At 36.3% G+C, this 23,800-nt stretch overlaps 1 long non-coding RNA gene and 1 pseudogene across 2 annotated transcripts; both read left to right on the top strand.

Moving 5' to 3' along the window:
* Positions 1-803: 803 nt before the first annotated feature.
* Positions 804-10,841, top strand: LOC143892166 (3-isopropylmalate dehydratase large subunit, chloroplastic-like; annotated as a pseudogene). Its single transcript, XR_013255440.1, has 14 exons — positions 804-953; positions 1,051-1,221; positions 2,996-3,148; positions 3,310-3,378; positions 4,215-4,335; positions 5,404-5,477; positions 5,648-5,725; positions 5,838-5,933; positions 6,070-6,119; positions 6,921-6,975; positions 7,466-7,598; positions 9,601-9,648; positions 9,743-9,902; positions 10,210-10,841. The product of XR_013255440.1 is annotated as a 3-isopropylmalate dehydratase large subunit, chloroplastic-like (transcript).
* Positions 10,842-14,354: 3,513 nt separating this feature from the next.
* Positions 14,355-19,491, top strand: LOC143892167 (uncharacterized). Its single transcript, XR_013255441.1, has 2 exons — positions 14,355-14,442; positions 18,889-19,491. It is a non-coding gene; the product is annotated as an uncharacterized LOC143892167 (long non-coding RNA).
* The last annotated feature ends 4,309 nt before the right edge of the window (positions 19,492-23,800 follow it).

Below are 23,800 nucleotides of genomic sequence, written 5' to 3'. Positions count from 1 at the left end.
TGTCATTTACACCTTTGACCACTAGACAACTTCTAGACATCATTATTGGTTTTTATCCTAGGTGGCGCCTACGTGGCGGAGATGTTCCCCCCATAATCTTCTCCCCTTTTTTCACCAAAATGGGGAAATTTGTTGGGGGAATTAGGAGAAATTCTTGTCTTATTCTTTCTCTCTCTCACTCTTCTCTCTCTTCCACCTATATTTTGATAATGACACCCTACATCTTCCACTAATTTCCTCGCGCAACCAAACACTACTCGCAAATCTCCCTCCTGATATTCTCCCCATCTTCCATTCTCTTCCATTCTTGTCTAATTCTCTTTGACTTATTTTTCTCCTATTCTCCTAGCCATCTACAAGCAACCAAACAGTTCATACTCTTTTTAGACTACAACGGTGGCCCAAGGGAGAAAATGGGGCGGATATACCATTCCCCTACAAGTATTTCCTAAAAAGGCAAGAACACTAGAGTCTTTTCAGAGAGGCTAGGTTAAAACTTAAAACCTCCTACCAAAGTACCAAGTACCAACCTTCCCCGCATAATTCATAACCACACCCAGTTTCTCCACAATAGCTTGGAACTCAATACATTAGCTGCCTCGATTTGTGTGGCCGAAGTTGGAAATATAAGGACCACCAAAGGTGAAGAGGAGACCTTTTTTCTCTGTAAATTTTTGAAGAGCCAAAACGAAGATTTTTCACAGTTTTTCATCCCCTCAATTTTGTTATCAAAAAGGTATTCTCTTCAATCAATTTTTTTTTATTCTACACAAAGATCCCTCAAACCCATCTAATATCCGACCCCATCTTTAATTTTACAGAAAGAAATAGGTCTTTCTTCGTCATTTTCTTCTCCAAATTGCACACAAAAATGGAGAAAAAGAGGTTCGAAGGTGGTTATGTCTGTCATGGTTCCGGCGCAGCCTCAGAGAGCTCCTTCAACCAGTGGTTCAGTTGGGTTTTTTTTTACCTTTTTGTTCATTCTGTTGTATTTTTGTTTTTAATTTGGGATTTAGAATTATGGATTTTGTTGGGTTGTTTGATTTTTAGGTTAAGCACGCAATAACGATGACGGAGAAGATTCTGGCGAGGGCGTCTGAGAGGTCAAAGTTGGATCCTGGAGAGAATGTTTGGGTGAATGTTGATGTGTTGATGACCCATGATGTTTGTGGGCCTGGGACTATTGGGATCTTCAAGAATGAGTTTGGCCATAATGCCAAAGTATGTGTTTTGGAGTTTCTCTAATCTCTTTTTTTTTTTCCATCATAACTGTTCAATTCGAGAGGAACATGACTCTCTTGAAAACAAAGTTTCCTTGCTATTATTATTATTATTTTAACATTCAAATAATACTACTTAAATATATACAAGATTTCGTCCCGAAATTTCAGAATTCCGTCCGAAACATGTGACTTCTAAGATAAAAAGGGCAAAGTTTCTGTCGAAATGTCTAGAGCTTCATAGAAATCTTGACAAAAATCATCTCCACACATGATTTCGAAAAAACGACAATAAAAAAAAAATAGTGGTGAAGAATCTAACTTGAATTCCAACCGTGATTTTCTTCCTTGATTTTACAAGATTTCGGCCGAAATTTCGTACCGAAACCAAAGTGTTTCCATTTTGCTAATGTCCGAAACTGAAACCGAAATTTAAAACCTTGAATACAACCAAAAAGTAGTGCCGCATCACAAGTCCATCTACGCAATTACAAGACACATCACCAATAACTAACACCCACAAGCCTAAACTACATAATCAGAACCACATAATAACTATACTGTAACTACTTCATATACAACACAATAACATGCACATCTCAATGGAATTCTTTTGTCTATCATGCCATGTGATGCTTTTGATTCTTAATCTTCCAATATGTCACATTATTGATAGACGATGAATCTATAACGCCATTAAGAATATCAAGAACCGACCATAGGAAGCCGTAAAGTCAACGTTCACGAATACAAACATGAAACGACCCATTTTAATCGGTTATGGATTTTACCCGGAGGAGAATTGTATTATGATATTCAAGGTCAATAAAACTTGCATTTTTTGTACTCTCGAGGAATTACGAATTAAGTTTTATTGTTAAATCTTTCATCTGAATTTTCTGTTTTATTTATTTATTTAATTACAATGAGCTATGCTGTAGTATTTTGAATTTGTTTGATTTATCTGGCAAGTGGAATTCTTTAATCGTTCATTAAGACTCCAATAATTTTCTTTCATGATTGGGGGTGGCACCAATTGAGGAGAAGATGAGAGAGCACCTCTTAAGATGGTTTGGACATATCCAACGTAGGCCTTTGGATGCTCCGGAAGAGGCGACCCGTGCCAAATTGATGGATCAAAAAGAGGTAGGGCAGACCGAAAACAACTTGGGTAGAAACAGTGAGGAAAGACTTGATAGCTAGGTCCATCCAAAAAAGAGAGAGACTTGATAGCCTAGGAACATAACAGAGAACATGACCTTGGATAGGATAGAATGGAAGAAAATGATCCACGTAGAAGAACCCAACTAGAGCCAGGATTAGAGCCGGGTAGATTCCTTCTTCATGAAATTTTTCTAAAGGATTCATTTAGCCGACCCCAACTAGTTTGGGACAAAGGCTCTGTTGAGTTGAATTGAGAGTGTTACATTTTTTATTTTTAATAATTTTAAATTTGTACAACCTAGTACTGATTCAACTGCTTCTTTACTCGGGGGTTAACACCGTATACAATGTTGATTAGTGAAGATGTTAGTAGATTCAAATTCTGTGAAGCATTGGCACACAGTGTAATTCTGTTCAGTTTTCTTTGGGCACATTGTAATTTTCCCGTCCATTGGATCCCATATCTCAAGTCATTATGTATTTCTTCACAGTTGTGATGTACTTCTTTCTTGTGGTGCCTTGAGCTTTAAAATCTTGATTGAGGCTAATGTGTGAGGATGTTTGCTCACATATAATTCTTAAACTTGCACTGTTGATTTCGAATGTCACAGGTTTGGGATCGTGAGAAGATTGTCATTATTCCTGATCACTATATTTTCACAACTGATGAGCGTGCAAATCGTAATGTTGATATCTTGAGGGATTTTTGTATGGAGCAAAATATCAAGTACTTTTATGATATCAAGGATCTTGGTAATTTCAGGGTATGGTCATTAGCTTTCTTTCCTTTCTTTTTTTCCCCTATTGCTGCCATATTTTTGTTATTTTGGAGGGATGAAGTTGGAACTTCTTCTCACCGCTTAATAACATATTTCCTCTGTTTGTAAGCAAACTTGATGACGAAGTTTATGCCTTCAATTTGCAGGCTAACCCTGATTATAAAGGTGTATGTCATATTGCTCTTGCCCAAGAAGGCCATTGTAGACCGAGGGAGGTACATCTTTATTACCAAATGTAAATTACTGTAGCATATTTATATTTTACCGGGATAAGAGATATCGAGCCTCTAGCTCAATGGTCAAGGCTTTGTTCTTTGACCTGGAGGTCAGACGTACAGGGATAAGAGTACAAGTATCTGGAATGGTAAGGATCAGGTACATGGATCCCCTAAACCCCAAAATCTTAGGATACTGGACGAAATTGATCTTATATTCAAATATGTCGTTGTTGGATACAGGTAGGGATCCTTAAGCCTAGAGTACACTGGATACATCTCTCACTAGGTCCAATGTAAAGGTTTAATCCATCAAATTATAATAAAAAATGATGATGAACTAATAAAAGCATATGGGTGATACTGAATTAATCTAATCAACACTTCAATATGGAGATGAATTTAAATTATTTTCCAGTTTAGTTTTTGCAAATATTATAGTGTCTAACTTAACCGCAAGTCAAGTTTTAGACCAAGCAGGTTGACTTAGTTATCTAATGGATCATTGTTTCAAGTCATGAGTGATCCATAAATTGTATATGTAGTGCGTAAATGGAAAGGGAAAATGATATGATATGCTGCATTCATCGCTAGAATAAAAAGGATCTGCATGGGTACCATCAATTATCAAACCTTATTTGAATCTTAAGCAAAGGGTAGTAAAATAGGATACAGATCATGAATACCCAAGGTGTACCTATTACCCTTATCCGAGTATCCTTATTTGTTATGTGGATAGTCCACATTTTTTAAGGATCTGAGGATCACGGTTATATTTAATCGGATGCCTTTTTATGAGGCCTTCCTTGCTTTAATGCCTTTCAATCTGCCTCCAGGTCCTCCTTGGCACAGATTCCCACACATGCAATGCTGGAGCATTTGGCCAGTTTGCTACTGGAATTGGCAACACTGATGCTGGTTTTGTTATGGGCGCCGGGAAACTCCTACTCAAGGTTTGTATGGCTTCCTTCATGATGTTTTTGTTACATGAAATTGTAAACAATTTCCATAATATTGTGATTGTTAAACAGATTGAAAGATGTACATAAACCTGTCTTGAATTGAGAAACACTCATTTTCGTAGTTGCATGGTAATCTCTGCGTTATGTGGGTACTTGTTTGATGATAATCAATCTGCTTGGCGTCCCTTGGTTTCCCCTATCAAAACTTCTTGTATTTCACGTAAGATGATAGGAAGTGCAAGGTCTAGTTTTGTCTTTTTTATTCATGGCCATAAGTTATCGTTAAATGCTTTAGAATCTAGGCCACAAGGGCCAAAACAAGCTTATGACAGTGCCTTGTCCTTGCATTATTGTATTAGTAGTTGTTTTTTTTTCTCATGAGATGTACATTCATATGTATCTCTGTACTTTGTCATGTATTGCTCATAATGTGCCTACATTCCATTAATAGAAATTTGGTTTTCTACGAAAACATACATTTGTGAGGAGTGTGTTTTGGTCATTCTGTTATTCAATTGCTGCCTCCAGATTTAGTAGTTAGGGGTGGGAGGGTTTGTATACTCATTCTATGAAATTTAGTGTATCCTGGTCAGTCTTGACTTCAAGTTTGGGCTGAGCTAATAGATAAGGGCTAGTTCTTCAGTGGAAATATGTCTCAAAGTTACCCATTGTGCACTAGTGGAGCTCTTTTTGCCTGCCCCCACACACATGGAATAGGTTGGGTTGTCATAGCCGTTGACATTAAAGATATTATGCAGATATTCGGTATTAGGGCATGATGGCCTTTTGACATTTATAACATTTTATTTCTTTCCTTCCCCTCTTAGGCATACTTGTATTAATAAAGTTAGGGATTTTGCTATATTTCTCCTTGTAATACCTTTGTGTTGCAGTGATTTTTTTCTATTTCGTTTTCTTTCTTTGAAGAAAAAGCTATATCAATTATATGGTTATTATATTCATTTCAGTATTCTAGTTATTATTTCCTGGAGCTATTTGATTGATTGCATTCTTATTTATCTCTGTCCAAAAGTTGTAGTTTGCTCAGATACTGAAATTTCAGGTACCCCCACTTTGAGATTCATCTTGGATGGAGAAATGCCCAGTTTTTTGCTTGCTAAGGATTTGATTTTGCAAGTAAGTGTTATGGTTCTTGAAATGTAGGATTTCCTATTGGCATATCTCTCTTTTCTAATAGGGCTTGGATGAACAAAATTATTCTTAGTTCAATTTTTATTTAAGGGTTGTTAGTACCATTTTTGGATGGGCTTTTCGGTTTTCACGTAATCATAATCGTTGGCTTGCAGATTATTGGTGAGATAACTGTCTCTGGCGCAGCCTACAAATCCATGGAGTTTGTCGGTTCTGCAGTTGAAAGTCTAACCGTAAGTACACTTTAGAACATGTCTTAATATGAGGTATTTGGCGTACTAAGAATTTTCTGTTCCACATTATTTACTCATATTGGAATGGATCGTGATTTTCAAATTCTTTAAGATGGAAGAGAGGATGACACTATGCAACATGGTTGTTGAAGCCGGCAGGAAGAATGGTGTTGTCCCCGCCGACCAAACTACATTTAATTACCTTGAGGTATTTCATGTTTTATCTAATTATTAGTTTGTACAAGCAAATAATTGTTACATTAAATGAGGTATTCAATTGCTTGTGCCCATCTCAAAATTGTGTGCTGTGGCTGAAATTGTAATATTTTTGTTTATGTGCACAGGGTAAGACTTCTACGAATTATGAACCTGTGTATAGTGATGAACAAGCCAGGTAATTGTTATTAGGAGACGCAACTATTCTGTAATTGTTCCATTGGAATCTTTACATTCCATCTTTTGTATTTCTCTTGAGAGCTTTAATAGCATTCTTTTCTCTTTCAGCGTATTTATCTGCTGCTTTTGATTCCAGTGTCTGCTACTACTTATGTTTTCTCATCAATAAATAATATGCAGTACTGGTATTTCAGTTGTGTTCATGATAAGTAGAATATAAGTGCCTCGTTTAATGTTTCGTACTTTCGTTTATGCGGCTTTTTTTTATATGGTTTCGTATGTTTACTTAGATAAGTCCATTGTTTTACGATCTACCGATAGTGTATTTCAAAAACAAATAACTGGATTATTTGGTTGTCTTCTTCATGTGGTAACCTCAATCCTGCATGCCCATGTGGGCCCCATATATCGCCATCCCACCTAGTCTTCCCCATAATGCCTCATTCAAATTTTCTCTTAAATTTACAACTTTCCAATGTCATGGAAACTGCGATAGTAACTGTGTTTCTATCATTAATAATGCTATAATGATATGGTTTAAACACGTTGACCACTAAACTAGTAAACATGCCCATTTTTGTTCTTATAGAAATGCTAAATGTGCTAAAAAGTACTTTTGTGCTTATCTATATAACAAAATATGCTTTTTTTACGTCTTGTTCCTGGTGATCACTTGGCACTCAAAAGGGTTAGTCACCTAGGCATTTGACAACTATATGTATGATGTATCTTACATTGGTTTTGTGATTCTTCTAAATACGGCATCAATATTGATGAGCTCATGTATCGTACTTTGTAGTTTTCTTTGCGAGTACAAATTTGACGTCTCCAAGTTGGAACCATTGGTGGCAAAGGTAAGTGATATAGTTTCTTAAAATGGCATTCGCTGGTTTACGGAAATTGAGATGCTCTACTTGGGTGGTGGGGCTACAAAGATATTTTTCTCGTTTTTAAAGTATAAAGAATAAATAACGCCTTCTCCAACAGCTTAAGCTTTTGGAGTAATTGGTAGTTTCACATGGTATCAGAGCAAATGCCTGGGTTCAAGCCTCCATGATATTAAAAATCCACATGCCATTGCCAACGCAAAAAAGAGGGGCCACATGTGCCATGTGTAGGCCAACCCTAAAAAAGAGGGCCCACACGTGAGGGTGAGTGTTAAAGTATAAAAGACTGTATAGTGCCTTCTCCAACAGCTTATGCTTTTGGAGTAATTGGTAGTTTCACACACGTCATGTTATTTTTTGTCACTGTATAAGTGTCTGCTGATTATGAATCTACCTTCTGAGGATGCTATAAATAGTTTAAACAGCTACTCCTTAACCTATTTCATTATTTTTGCAGCCGCATTCTCCCGATAATCGTGCTTTGGCAAGGGAATGCAAAGATGTAAAAATAGACGAGTATATATATAGGCTCTTGTACTGGTGGAAAGACTGAGGATTTTCTAGCTGCAGCTAAGGTGTTTTTAGCTTCGGTAAGAAACTGAGGATCTGGTTACTATCCAATGTTGTTTTTCTTTCATTATTGAGAAAGCTATGATCCTTTATAGTCCTGCTATCATCGTCTGATTTCTTGTTTTAAGTAGCATCTTTCATTTCTTTGCTCCTATTTGCAATAAACTATATGATTTATACTGTTGCATTATAACTGCAAAGCAGTTGTGGTACTTGTATAAGCTGATTTTGCAGGGGAACGGTATCTGAACTATATTGTGTCTCAAAAATGGGTGTAAAATCAAACACACGGTTTTAAATTTCGGTTTCGATTGGCTCGGAAACGGAAACATTTGATTTCGGTTTCGGTTGGAAATTTCGGTGGAAAACTTGTAAAATCACAGAAACGTATGGAAACATATGCAAATGGTGAAATTTTAAGATAAAACTTTGGAAAATGCTAGAATAAGCACAGATACATACTTAGATACCATCACATAAGCAAAAATAATGGCTTAATCACATCAAACACCTCGTGACATGCGTTGTCGCACATGTCTAGAACAGTAAATCAATAAAGAAGTGCAATGTAATGAAGTATAAGAAAGTACAATGACTAATCTCCCATCCAAGGACCCCAACTCAATGTCAATACCACTTAGTGTTACAAGGTATTATTGGTTCCATGCTAATAAGACCCCAACTCTATGTGACTAACTCTATTTGACATCCCATCACATAGAGTTACTTTGCTGTGCAGTTCAATGATGCTCCATACCAAATATCATTTTCTACATCAATGAAAATGCAAAGTAAAATGCCTTAAAAAAACATTTCCCCTTTCTATGCTTAGTCAGAGACTCATCATTTGTATGATGCGTAGGTTTTGAAATTTGAAATTATCTCGACTCTTCATATTGAAATGAAAAGTGGGACCACCTTCGATTCAACTAGGATGGGCCCACAAAGCATGTTGACAAAGATTAAAAATCTCAAATGTTTTTCTATAGGGTTTTCCAGAAAAAATTCATGGAAGAGTAGAAAAATGTGTTTCTTTGATTTGCTATGTATTCAATTTACAATAGATTAGGGCAGGCTTTTTTTTTAAAAAAATTTTGTTTCGAGAAAAAATTGCTTTATACACTGTAAATCATAATATCTTTCCATTTTTTGTCGTTTTGGTCTAAATTTCAGTGTAAATAATGAAGTTTATTTGTATGGGTTGTACATTCATATAAGAAAATGAGAGAGTAGCTAACATAACACTTCATGCAAGTTAGAAAATGAAACAGCCGACATAAGCCTTCCAAGTTTCAACCTTTTCATGAAAGTGGCATTGCAGTGTTTTTTTTCCTGACTTGTGATGAGAACTGATTACTGAGATGACAAGATTATACAAGATTATTTAGACCTGTATGACCCCAAGTTTGTGCATGTCAGCAAAGTTTGTGCACGCCTGCAGCAAAATAGGTGGTAAGTAAAAAGAGGAAGGTTATCCAATTTTGGGTTAGCTAAGGTTTGTAAGTAAAAAGAGGAAGGTTACTGAGATGACAGCAGCCACCTCGTGAGTGAAGGAAGACAAATCTGCTGAAAAGTGAGCTGTGTGGCCGCTGTCAGATGCGACAGACCATCCGCGAAATACCTTTTGTGATGGACGCTAGCAAATCCCATATATATTATACTCGAGGGACAATCTTTGTATTCATACCTCTATTTTTAATAAACTGTTAGATTGTTAATTTGCTGTGTTTGTATTTTTTTTAAAATGGTTAATTTACTGTATGTGTTTCAGTGCCGATTCTTATGTAGGTCGTTATAGTTGCATATTCTTGTTTTTTTCTCATCAACAGAATGGATTTCATTTCATTTTGATGAAGATAATTCTCTTAATAAAGCTTCATTTTATGTATTCTGCACTGCACTTGGCCTATAGTCATAAGATTCTGTGGCATACTGTCCTGGTCAACTCTTCTGAACTGAGATGCATCATAGTTCTGCTATCATTGATTCTTTAGGTTTAAGGCTGCTTTGTTTTTTTAGCAGGGCAAAAAGGTCAAAGTGCCAACTTTTCTTGTCCCTGCTACCCAAAAGGTTAGTAAGTTCTCTTTTCTACTATTCACTTTATTATTCGAGTAACAGTTTGGATTTTGGATGACAATTTAATAGCAGTCATTCTTATCCACAGGTTTGGATGGACTTATATGCCCTTCCAGTTCCAGGTTCTGGTGGTAAGACTTGCTCTCAGATATTCGAAGAAGCCGGCTGTGATGTTCCAACAAGCCCTAGTTGTGGAGCCTGTTTAGGTGGGCCGCGAGACACCTATGCACGTATGAATGAACCACGGGCAAGTCATTCTACTCAAATGCACATACTTCTTTTCTCATCTTTTAATCTGTTTACATGACAATTTCATAGTCTTTGCCCATCTTGAAAACCCTTTTAGAATCCCATGTTTCAGACTGATGTAGTCTATGCAAAGATTGATTGGCCGAAAGATAATTTAAATATCGAATTGGCCTTACTCTATCAACTCCATTAACCCGCCTAAATTATCGCTATTTATTGCTGCATTTTCAGATATTGTTTCCACTGGATGTAATTTACCACTCCGTTTGTTCGATTTAAGTCTCTTAACAACTGTTGTACTGTGTATGTGTGTGTCTACAACAAACCGAAACTTCCCTGGTCGAATGGGGAACAAAGAAGGACCAATTTATCTAGCTTCCCCCTACACTGCGGCAGCGTCGGCCTTGACTGGTTTTGTCACTGACCCAAGAGATTTCTTGCTGTAACCACCCAAACCTCAGCAATCTAAGGCTTGAATAGATAGTTCAGAACAATAATGTGGTATTGCAGATTTCGTCTTTCACTTATTTATGAGCAAGATTTTGTAACTTCATATTTCTTGTTGTCAAAAAATCTCAACTATATATTTCGTGTTTATATGTATTGATATGGCCACGGTGGACTAGATAGGCTTAACAGAAACCATGTAGATAATAAAGGAATGCTCTCAAAATGGCTACTTTATTAAAGAATATCCACTTTATTAATTTAAAATAAAGTGCTTTATTAGTTATTTGTTGTTATTTAATTAAATCCATTGTAAGAGTGCTGTATTCTTCCTTTTGCTGTAATGCTTATGTATAAAATATTTTGGACCAAGCATCCTTCCAGATTAGTTTGGATGGTCATGTCCAAGCCAGGTGGGAGATGATCAGTTCAGTTGGTTCAGAGCCACCTGTCCCATCATGTATATTACATGGATATTATTATTTCATGTATGTTATTTTTCATTATTAAGGCTCCAGTAAGTCACTAACATGTATGTTTCAAACTAGGAGGAATGGAGTAGTGGGTAATTTCTTTACAAACTCTTTTCCAAAGTATATGAATTTTCGCATACAACTTGCTCCTATTCCTTTTTCTCCTGCTTTATTACGAATTCAGATTAGAGAGACAACTGAAAGAATTGATATAGTAAACAACTATATTAATAATTTATCTCATTACATATTGAATATTATTTTGAAAACAAAGAATCTATTAGATTTGCTAATAGACATTTATCGTATTTATTTCAAAAGAAATCAGAATACGAAGAAGCCCTTGATCTTTATTCAAGATTATAAATTATTTATATGACTAGTAATTTCCTCGAAAATAAAAAGGAAATTAGAAAACTTGAAAAATTATAAAAATAGAAAAAGAGAGACTCGAGAATACATACGAGTTAAATCAAGAATCAAGAATTCGTCCTACGAATTCGAAGATATTATTGAATTAGAAATTGCTTTTATAGCTTCTTGTGAAGCACTTATCGAAGATATTAAAAGGCAACAAAGAATTTTAGCTGGTTAAGATTATTATATCCTCCCTGATAATTATTGATCAGGGAGATAAGATAGAAAGAAAAGGTGCATGGAAGTTGAAGGAGGACCTTATCTTCTCTACGAAACCCCCCCCTTTTTCTTCTACTGCCCTTTCTTCTTCCTCAACCTTAGAAGACCAGGCAAATGATTGAGAGCCCAAGAAAGACGAGAACATGAGAAGAAGTCTCATTGTATCACCCAACTATATTAATAACTTAAAATGGATGGATTGGATCACCCAAACAATGTGGGCCCCCATTGTATTTTAAGCTAGTGTGTAGAGAACTCTCTACACATATGTGTAGGAACCGTTTTCTCATAATAAAATTATTCATTCAAAAAAGGTTTTATAAACTTATAAGAATGAAGACTTAACTGTTCAAGTTTTTTAACAGCTTCTATTTGTTGGAGGAGACTTCCAACATTAGGATCTTTTCCTGTTAAAATCATACTTATAATATTGACAAAGTTATAATTAAGGATTACTACCCATATTTCTTTGTTCTTCAAAAGCAGCAGGGTTATTTATTTTATAAGCTTCCCACATTGCTTTAGTAGTTTCTCCTAAGAAGGTTTCCATATAACGATACATCTCGTCCGTTGTATGGGAGAAATCTTTTCAGAAATATTCATTTAAAACAACATTTTTCCACTGTTCAATGACAGATGGCCAAAGTTGAGGATCATAATGTCCTATGTGAAGCATTCTCATGTTTCCTATAGAATCTTCAATAGGTGACTTTTTACCTTTTGATTTAAACTTTCCTTCCTCAGCATCATTGTAAGATGAAGCATGAGTACGAGGAACATTTCCATACATGCAAGCAGGATGTTCTGCTACAAATCCTCTAAACTGAAGTGTTGAAGGTGTCATGGATGGAGCTTCAATCATAGCAGTATCAGTAATAATATCTGCTAATTCTTTATTTTCTGAGTATTGTTCAGAAGGAGAAATTTTTTTAAGAGAATCTTCAAGAGCTTGAGTAAATTCTTCTAGATATATTTCTATAGAAATAAGGTCTAAATTTTCTTCAGAATCAAGCCTTAAATAATCATTGTCATCAATAGAATGATTATTTCTTAATTCTTGTTCTAAACTAGAAATTAAATCATGATCCCAAGAAATATCAAGTTCTTTAGGAAACATTTTAGGATGTTTCCTAAAGAACTTGATATTAAGTTTGTAGATCTTTTACATTTTAAGTTACTTATAAGCCATTAATGTATGAACTTAAAAGCCACTTAAGGTTTAAAAAGAAATAAAGATGTCATTTTCCCTTTCGGGAAATGACCAAGTAACTGAAATAAACTAAAGTTTACACAAGTAAACTTTAATATTCACAAGTACATAAACCACTTACAAGATTAGAAGATTATCAGAGTAGCGAAAAAATTGAACTTCAGAGCACTATATCTCTCCAAGGTTCGTGAACAATTGCAACTATTTTCGATATCTAAAACAGAAACATAAGAGTCCTATTTATACTAGAGAAAGGAGAAAAGATAAGAATCAAAGAAGGACAGCTGTCGCCTGATCATTGGTCGGCATCGACACAGTTGTTCGATCTTATCTTCTTATCTTTACTCGTTACAGAAGAGTTCGAGAAAAAAGAAAGAAAATAACATAAGTAAATGTCACTTAACTCTTTTAAAGAAAATCCTAAATTGGGATTTAAACCCCAATCTAAGAAAAAGATTACTGATGAACAACAGTGTGTGATGGATAATCTATGGATATCCTTTCATCAGAAAAATCAAAAGTATTTCCTCATTGGAATGAATTGTTTATTCGAGACATACGCTCGAGAAAAACATAATTTTAAATATTATTGTGTTTTTAAATAAAATCTTCCAGGAATATATCATACCTGGATTGAAGTAGTTGATGCCATTAAAGGAGTTGAAAAACCTTTGTATAAAGGATTTAATGACATTTCTTCAGCTCATAGTACTATGAGGGCCCAAGTTGGTCCTAATTATTTTGTTGCTCCTAGCATTCGAAACCTTTCGTCTGTTACTGCACCAATCTCAAAGATTATTCACAACTCACCAGAAAAATTCCTTTTTTGTGATCATTGTGAAAACCTTTAAAAAACTGCCTCTAACCTTTCTTTGGAAAGAAACAGTTTAGTTATAGCCAATTCGGCACTTCAGAAACAACTCCTTGAAACCGAAGAAAAACTTTTTTCCTATCTAGGAAGAGGTTACGACCTAGATTATCCTTCGTCATCTCAAATCAGAATTCCCACTGATTTAAAACAAAATGGTAAGAAGAGTTTATGGTCCTCTCTGACCTCTAAACAAGAGAATTTAGCCTCAGAAGTAGCTAAATCGGGAAAGGATCTAACGGTTCCTAACTAGAACTTATCAAATCCATTGAATGCTGGTAATTTGCAAAAAATTACATCCCCTATCATTCCAGTTACTTCTGCAATGATAACCAAGGAAAAGGACCTGCAGATTACAATGAGACTTGAAGAGATGAAAAAATTAGTACAAGAGATGATCGCCGAAGAAAAAGTTAATCAGATCATCAAAGAAATCAACAAAGAAGAAAAAGAATCTTCTGAAGTCTTCTTCAATTTGCTCGACGAAAATGTTGACATCATGTAATGTCACTTTCAAAGGTCTTCATCAGCATCTTACGCTGATATTTTAGTCGAAGAACGACAAAAGATTCTTCGAAGAAAGCGACGTCCACTACAAGAGAATAATCTTTTCTCTTCGAAGAATAGCTACATTTACTTTATATCATTTTCTTTCTTTTTTCTCAAACTCTTCTGTAACGAGTAAAGATAAGATGATAAGATCAAACAACTGTGTCGATGCCGATCAATGATCAGGCGACAGCTGTCCTTCTTCGATTCTTATCTTTTCTCCTTCTTCTAGTATAAATAGGACTCTTATGTTTCTGTTTTAGATATCGAAAATAGTTACAATTGTTCACGAACCTTAGAAAGATGTAGTGCTCTGAAGTTCAGTTTTTCCGCTACTCTGATAATCTTCTAATCTTGTAAGTGGTTTATGTACTTGTTAATATTAAAGCTTGTGTAAACTTTAGTTTATTTCAGTTACTTAGTCATTTTCCGAAAGAAAAAATGGCATCTTTATTTCTTTTTAAACCTTAAGTTGCTTTTAAGTTCATACATTAATGGCTTAAAAGTAACTTAAAATGTAAAAGATCTGCAAACTAAATTCTTTAATGATTGTTCTTTTCTATTAAAATATCATGTGGAGGTAACAACCAGTTTAATAATCATTTTTCACCTATTTACATTCTGTTCTAATTTTAACGTATGATTGTATACTGATACACTATAAAAGATAGATAAAAGGTAATTGACAAGTAATCGAACTATGCCAAGAAGCCGTGGAACAGGACTGAAAGAAGTACCCGCTCAGGCAGGAGGGCGCTAAGGGGAAATAAGTAGGTCAATGTCCAAAAGGTGAAGGTTACTATTCTTATTTGTCTAGCTCCGAGTTATCTATCTTATATACTGTACCATCTATACATTAGAGGGATATCCTCTTTATACCTTAAAATTAAGAATAATTTGTAAATGTTTGAAAGATTGGTTATTAAGACCGTTTGTTGTTCGAATCCAAACAAGTTTTTAATAAAACATAACAAATATTAAATGTTTGGTATCTTTTACATCTTGAAGTTGCTATTTAAGAATTAATGTTTAACTTAAAAGTCTACTTTTGATTTAAATAATTATTTAAGCACAAGATGTCATGATTACCTAGTAGGGAGTCCCTATAACTGATTACAAACTCTTTTCCAAAGTTTATGAATTTTCGCATACAAGTTGCTCCTATTCCCTTTTCTCCTGCTTTATTACGAATTCAGATTAGAGAGACAACTCAAAGAATTGATATAGTAAACAACTATATTAATAATTTATCTCATTACGTATTACAACAAGAACAGGGTCTTAGACCTATTGAAAATTATTTCCAAAAGGGTATCTAGTTGAAATGTGGGGTTTGGGGTTATATTTCCAAAAGGTTAAGGACAAGGGAACGGGGTTTCTTGTCTAGTTTAAATCTGATTTCATCTTAGCAATTCAAAACTTCTTGCTATGTGTCTTTGTCGCCTTTGTGAGCCCCCATGTAATTTCTTTTTTTCTATCTAATATATCTGGTTGAGATCCTGCCTAACCTCTGCTTACCCATCAAAAAGAAAAAAAAAAAGGGGAATGGGGTTTCTTTTCAAAAACTTGGGGGTTTACAATTATTTTTCTGAAAAGGTAATTAAAGGCTCTTTAAAACTACCTATTTGGGAATCTCAAAGGTTTATTATTTTTGTTTTATTTTTCTTTGAAAAAGTGAGGAATATTCATGAAAATGCAAACAAACACCTGTAATTTGGCGGCCCCGCTATGGGGTGCCATTACCAATTTGGAATTTCAAATTTTTTTTTTAATCTTTAAAAAAAAGCTTTGGAAAACACTTTTTTGGAAAATCCCGACCACCTAAAACATATTTTTATTTTTCTCTTGAAATTGAAACTGAAATTCCCTAGAAAACGTAAACAAAACCTTGAACTCAATGATTTGGATGAAAAGGGGTGCCAATATAAAAACAGGGGGTATTTTCGTTATTTTTTCAATTTTCAGAATTATGTAGGAGCAAGGTTTTAAATTTCGACCGAAATCCAAAATTTCAGGTTTCGGTTGATACGAAAACCGAAATTGGGTTAAGTCGAAACGCTACATAATTTCGACCGAAATTCGATAAGGAATATCCCTAAAAAATCTAAACTTTATTCGTTATTTAATATTATCCCGAAATTTCAACCGAACCGAAATTTCAGTAATTTCGGCTGAAATTTCGTACGGGATAAAATATTACTTTTCCTCTTTCGACGGATTTCAACTAAAATTTCGCGTGGAATTTCGGTTTGGGTGAGGACCGAAACGCATTCCAAAACCGAAGTTTAAAACCTTGTGTAGGAGAAGATTGGAACTTTCACATCTGCAAAAGGGAATTTTGATCAATTCAGGGCTCGGTCTCGAAAAATTCGGAAATTGGTTTAGGGCCAGGCTAAAATGGGGTGTCCACAATCATCCACTTAAATCAATGAAAAAAAAACAGTCGGATTAAAAATAACAATCCAAACAAAATAAACAATTATTATAAAGCGAGAGAGAGAGAGAGAGAGAGAGAGAGAGAGAGAGAGAGAGAGAGAGAGATGTAGAAACACAAAGAATAGAGAATCAACAAAATTTAGTGTACACAAATAGACCATATTAAATAGGGAACTGTGATAAACTAGAAAATGAAATAGACTCATACATAGGTATGTCAAAAGTCAAAACAAGGATAACCAAACACTTTCTCACATAAACCCTAAAACGGGAAAGAAATATAGCATATATGTATAGTGACTAGGTTTTGCAGACAGAGATGGGAGCAAGGTTTTAAATTTTGGTTTCGGAATGCGTTTCGGTCATGGTTTTAAATTTTGGTTTCGGCTAAAATTTTGGACTTATCCGAAACTGAAATTTCGGGTGAAATTCAGTATTAACGCGTGAGATCTCATTTTTCTAATTTCGATTTTGGTACGTTTCGGTTTTGTTCCTCACCGTCGGATTTCGGTCGAAATTTAAAACCATAGTTTCGGTCCTCGCCGAAACCAAAATTTCGAAATCCGTCGAAATAGGAAAAGTAATATTTTATCCCGTAAGAAATTTCAGCCAAAATTACAGGGAATAAAGTTTAGATTTTTTAGGGATATTCCTTAAATTTCGGCCCTGGGATAACGAAATTTCGACCGAAATTTCAAAATTTCAGTCGAAATTATGTAACGTTTCGACCAAAAACCCGAAATTTTGGATTTCGGTCCAAATTTAAAACCTTGGATAGGAGAGAGATGATATTAAACCCTGAAATCAAAATCTCGCAAGGAGAAAATGAGCAAAATACAAAGAGAGAATTGCAGTATTCTTTTTCTGTTTTCTGAATAAAAAACACAGAGATAAAGAGTGCAAACGAACCTCCTCTCCTTTTCTCTTCTATTCTCCACCTCTACCTCCACATAACTACGTAACTAGCGTTTCACATTCTCCAAAGTGAAAAATCTTAACGCGAATAATAGATTTGTATAGATTTTTTTTTAAAAATGGAAGTGAATATGTTCATGGCTTTTTTCCTTGGCCAGCCCCTTATAGTGAATTTATGACCATGGTTTTAAATTTTGTCCAAAATCCGAAATTTCGGAATTTCGGACCAAATTTTCGAAAAATTGCCTTTTAAAAAAATATATATATTATTGCGAAATTTCGGAAGAAATTTTGAAATTATTAAAATATTACTTTTTTTTTCATTACCAGATTTCGGCCGAAATTTTGGATTCGGTGAGGGCCAAAACGTATATCGAAACCGAAATTTAAAACCATGTTTATGACTACTCTTTTACACACAAGGGGGTGGCCCGTGAAGAAAAAGGGACGATTATCTCATTTCCCTTAATCAATGGGGAACCATGTAGCCTGATGGGTCCATAGGATTTGAAAGTTAGGGCATAGAGGCTGGATCTGAATGTGTTCAATGGATCCATATCCAATGGTCCGATCGTGATCCAATACAGCCTCAAAATCCGATGGAGCATCCTATTATCTGAATGGACAGTGACAATGTACAAAAACAACCTTCATATTTTGTTCATTTAGTTTTGTTTTTAGGCGTAATTGTGTACAACTTGAGTAGGAACTAGGACACTCTGATGGATGGTCCTATTTGAAATGGATTGTGACCCGGACTTAAAAAGTAGGATCTAAAAAAGCACTCAAAAAAGGATTCTACCGATAAAGGATTGCGGCGGATCTTACGCAACACATAGGTGGATCCATGGATTGATCCGTTGATATTCCTACTTCAAAAAATGAGCCGAGACATGGAAACCAAGAATAAGCAGCCCCAAGCAGGGTTGTGCCTACATAACAAAGCGGAAAACCTGGCCTCGTACACAATATAATATGGAAAAACGGATTACAGAAGTCAAAGGTTAGGTTTTCTTGGCAAAACCCTAAACGAGGCTCGATAGATCAAGTGTTTAGGATCATCCGATTAAGGTGTTTTCAACAACATTTGGCTGGCCCTGTGGCTGTCATTTATGCGAAATCAATACAGCTAATCTTGTAGGACATCAAGAGGCAACCCGCATGGTCTTGGTCCCATCCCAAATGAAAATCTCATGCATAAAAATGGGCTATGGAAATCAATGGTTTGGATTTTCTTAGCGGACTATAAATGGCACATGGCCATTTGGATACATAGATTTTATTCATGTAGAAATTGTATGCTTCTCTAACTAAAATTTTTTAAAAGTAAAATGGGGCGTAAAATCTGTATTTCGCCCATTTTAGAGCTTTGGTAATTGGCATCATTGTTGAATTCAAAGAAATGAAATGACTTTTCTTAGAAATGAAATGACTGATAGTGATGTTTGCAGGCACTTCACGCCCCAATTGAAGCTTGCATGTAGTGTTTTGAAGCAGCCATGTCATGGGGCACACAGAGGTTACTTATTTTTCGGCTATGGTAGTTACCGAGTGCCATTTTTTTTCGCTAAATAGCATGCGCCATGCTTGCAAATATAATTCTTCTTTAATTAAAGAGCAATAGCAGATTATGGGGAATCAGACCTTCCCAAGATCTTGTCACCTGCGAAGATGGAAAGATGCACCAGGACTGGTGAAAATTGGTCTTTCTTTCTATTGTTGAACGGATTGATTTTTTTTTTTTTTTAATGGTGACAGATTGAAAATTATTCTCTGCTTATTGCTGTTTATTCATCACATGTAGTTTCCTACTGTTTTGAGAAACTCATACAATATCATATTCATAATTTTATTGTCAAAGCTATATGATCAACACCAAGTAGGCAGTGATCTTTGCGTCCACACGATCAGACATGTTTCCGTCCACATGAATGCGAATGCATAATGGGTGCAATGAAAAATCTCCCCATGGGAAGATTACCACTAAGATCTTTCGAGCTGTGGCCTGTAATCTGAATTTTTCTCTTAATAGAAACTAATAACCATTAGAGATTTTTGTGGCAGGACTTATTTACATGGGGCCCAATAAATGAATGGCTTAGATCACCTAATAATGTCGGCCTCCACAAATCTGAAGCTACATATGGGTGGGGTGTCAACGGATCCACTTCGGATCGGATCCACTTATGTCTCAGTCATGATCCATTCAAATCCCTTATCAGTTGGATCGGATTCAGTGGGTTCTTCGAATCTAAAAGTTGCACGTGTCTCGGTCCCGATCCACTTCAAATCAGACCGTCCATCTTACATCGCACACTTAAAATTCTCAGAAAAGGCGAGCGCGAGGTGAGCCACAATGGCAGCCACACAGTGGATTAGGGACTTAAAAGTCACTGGTTAGAGAAGGTAGATAAGATTATAACTTGAGATTTGAGGGAGATGACTGACAAAATATTGAAAAGAGTAATGCGAGAGAAATAAAAAATAGGACCTAAAAGGGGCCCAACAAATTTATTGACGCCACATCATCACAAGTGGCCAGTGTATCAATGACTAAAGGGGGCTAATGTACATGACGTTAGAAGAATCCAGTGGATTTGATTGCCACGTAAACTGGCGCTGGGTGTCCCTGGGATCAAAAGGGGTGTAAATATCACTTCCCTTGGGAAATCAGATTTTTACCTAGGGCGTAAATATCACTTCCCTTGGGCGTTTCGCCAACAAAGGACCCTCTAGACAAAATACAACCTAGATGCGAATGCATGCAACCCAACCTAATGCAGACCCTAGATGAAGTCCTAAAATTTAATCAAGATCATTTACCCTAACCACCATGACTTGGTGGTTCAGAATAATGGAGAAATGGATCCAATCTGATTGCAAAAATTACGCAACTCAGAATGAAAGATAATTATGATGCATCGCCGTTCACAAATGGGCAATGAGAGAATGAGATATTATTTTCGAATGGATTCTGAAGAGAATGGACAAAGATCGTTCTCAAACGGTTTTTAGAAGAAAATGAGACACCGTTCACAAGCGGGCTCAAGGAGGATAAGAGATCATTCACAAATGGACTTGGAAAATGAGACACCGTTCACAAACGGGCTCAAGGAGGACATGAGACCATTCACAAATGGACTCGGAAAATGAGATACCGTTCACAAACGGGCTCAAAGAGGATAAGAGACCATTCACAAGTGGACTCGGAGAATGAGACACCGTTCACAAACGGGCTCAAAGAGGATAATAAACCATTCATAAATGGATTCGAAAAATGAGACACCGTTCACAAACGGGCCCAAGGATGACATGAGGCCATTCACAAATTGACTCGAAAAATGAGACACCGTTCACAAATGGGCTCAAGGAGGATATGAGACCATTCACAAATGGACTTTGAAAATGAGACACCGTTCACAAAAGGGCTCAAAGAGGATAAGAGACCATTCACAAATGGACTCAGAAAATGAGACAGCGTTCACAAACGGGCTCAAAGAGAATAAGAGACCATTCACAAATGGATTCGAAAAATGAGACACCGTTCACAAACGGGCCCAAGGATGACATGACACCATTTACAAATGGACTTCGAAAATGAGACACCGTTCACAAATATGCTCAAATATGATAAGAGACCATTCACAAATGGACTCGAAAAATGAGACACCGTTCACAAACGGGCTCAAAGAGGATAAGAGACCATTCACAAATAGACTCGGGAAATGAGACACCATTCACAAACGGGCTCAAGGAGGATATGAGACCATTCACAAATGGACTTTGAAAATGAGACACCGTTCACAAAAGGGCTCAAAGAGGATAAGAGACCATTCACAAATGGACTCAGAAAATAAGACACCGTTCACAAACAGGCTCAAAGAGGATAAGAGACCATTCACAAATGGATTCGGAAAATGAGACACCGTTCACAAACGAGCCCAAGGATGACATGAGACCATTTACAAATGGACTTCGAAAATGAGACACCGTTCACAAACAGGCTCAAAGAAGATAAGAGACCATTCACAAATGGACTCGGAAAATGAGACACCGTTCACAAACGGGCTCAAAGAGGATAAGAGACCATTTAGAAATAGACTCAGGAAATGAGACACTGTTCACAAACGGGCTCAAGAAGGACATGAGATCATTCGCAAATGGACTCAGAAAATGAGATACCGTTCACAAACGGGTGGGTAGAATATAAGAGACCATTCCCAAATGGACTCAGAAGATGAGACATCGTTCCCAAACGGGCTCGAAGAAGATAGCTTCTATTGATGAATTCAACAACGAAGAATTTAGAGATTTTTCATGAATTTGAATTTGACGTAAGATTGGATTTGATAAATTTTAGATTTTTTGAACTCAATGAAATCGGGGATATTATAGATCGTGCCCGATAAAGATATTGGAAACTAAGACTTTGACGAATGATGAGACGACAAACCTTAGGAACGAAGAACCATGACTAATGAGAATGGATTAGGAACACTTTCATAAAACTTCAACAAGATTTTTCGCAAAGAGACTGTTGGTCTTGTCTTCTGGGGATTTTGATAACTGAAACCTTGATCTAAATACTTGAAATTGGTAATCTAGAACAACGGCTCTCTTGGATACTAACTTGGAAAAGTGGGATTTGCCTCTTGACAGGTGTTTAGATAAACATTTCTTGACCAGGATAGTATTTAACTAACTTGAAGGAAATTCTGAATTTTAATGGTTCATCTTTCTAAGAAATTGGCTCAACCACCATTGCATCTGAGGCTCTTCCAAGCTTAAGGTGCCTTCCTGGGGTATGATCTTCTTACGGGAACTGTGCCTTCCTGGGGTATGATCTTCTTACGGGAATTGGGCTTTCTGATGTTTCTACTTCTAAATTCTTCTGAGTTGATCTTCTTTGAAATGAAGCTGTTTGACTAGATTCTCGAGCTCTTTCATACAATCGCAGGGAGCTGACGAGGCGGGGCCTCCTTCACCGAGACAGTTGCATCATTTGGACATAAGGACGACGATTGACTTTTTCTAAAGAGAAAACTTAGATAAAAAGGCACTACTCAAAGGATTGAGGAGCTCTGAAGGAGTGAACTTAGCATAACAAAGATTGACTGACAATACTGACAAATAGAATGATGCTTCTGACTTAGTTAATATTTTGTTTGGTAAGTCTATCCTTTCGAGGAATAGTTTCTCAATTGTTAAACACTGGAATTTTTTTTTTAAAACAGTAATGCCTCAAGAATTTAATTACGACTCCTAAGATTGCTTAGCTTCAATGCCCCAAGTTTTGAGGATGACACTTGAATTTGCCTGAACTTCTGTTGATCTTCAGTCTTGATACCGGCTGTAGCCTTCTTATAATGATTCTCTTACTGTGACCAAGTCACCTCTTCGGGGTTTTTAACTTGGCGGACCGTGTTAGCCTTAACTTTTGCCTGAACCACCTTTCTAGGTTTTCGATCCAGCAGGCTATCCCCTTAGCTTTTGCCTAAGCCGCCCTTTCGGGTTTTCAACTTAGCAGGGGAATGATCTTAAATTTTGCCTAGACCGCCCTTTCAGGTTTTCAGTCTAGCAGATCTTCAAACTCCGTTCTTTTTTTTTTCTTTTTCACTTTTTGTGTTTCGGGACCTAGATCATTAATTCTGAACACCGGAAGGACTTTATAGGTAGGATATGGCTTTTCAAAGAATGGCTTAAGGTTCAACAAAGATTTCAACCGAACCTGTGAACAGGTTGCCTACGTATCCCAGGGTAGGAATCAGGTCGTGCGTAGTTCAGGGCGAATGCCCCTAGTTTGAAGATAAATTGTTTGAAGGTTAATTGATTTTTCTTTTTTTCTTTCTTTCTGGAATGATTGACTTCTATTCTTTTGGAACTTGTCCCTTTTTTTTCTGGAACAATTGAATTTCTTTTCTTTTTTTGAATCGACCGAACTCGGTTTAACCGAGCTGCCTACGTACCCCAGTGTAGGGATCAGGTCTCGCGTAGTTCGGGGCGGATGCCCCTAGTTTGATGGGTTTTCAAGAAAATTTCATTCAGGCTCGAAGGGTTTGCAAACCGGTATTCTTTTGACGTTGGGTTATGATTTTGGGATTTATTCGGCCAAATGAGGCCTTCCGATGTTCAGATTGGGAATCGATCTAGGTTACTAGAGTCCCTCTGGTACTGATTATTTTTTTTTCTTTTTTTTTTCACGGAGTTTGACGGCATTTCCTGGTAAGAGAGAATGATTCTTCTTCCTTCTGGATATTGATAAGTAATTTGACTTTGAGGGTGCATACTGTTTTTTGGACATTATTTCATCCTTGAATCGGTGGCCCTTGATATTTTGATGATCGCTCTGAGATGATTGCTCTT

Source organism: Tasmannia lanceolata, unplaced genomic scaffold, assembly GCF_043159265.1.
Source record: "Tasmannia lanceolata isolate RefF3 unplaced genomic scaffold, GAP_Taslan_0.1 ptg000015l, whole genome shotgun sequence".
Lineage (NCBI taxonomy): Eukaryota > Viridiplantae > Streptophyta > Magnoliopsida > Canellales > Winteraceae > Tasmannia > Tasmannia lanceolata.
Note: the sequence above shows the minus strand (reverse complement) of the source record. Positions and strands in the feature narration are given on the sequence as shown.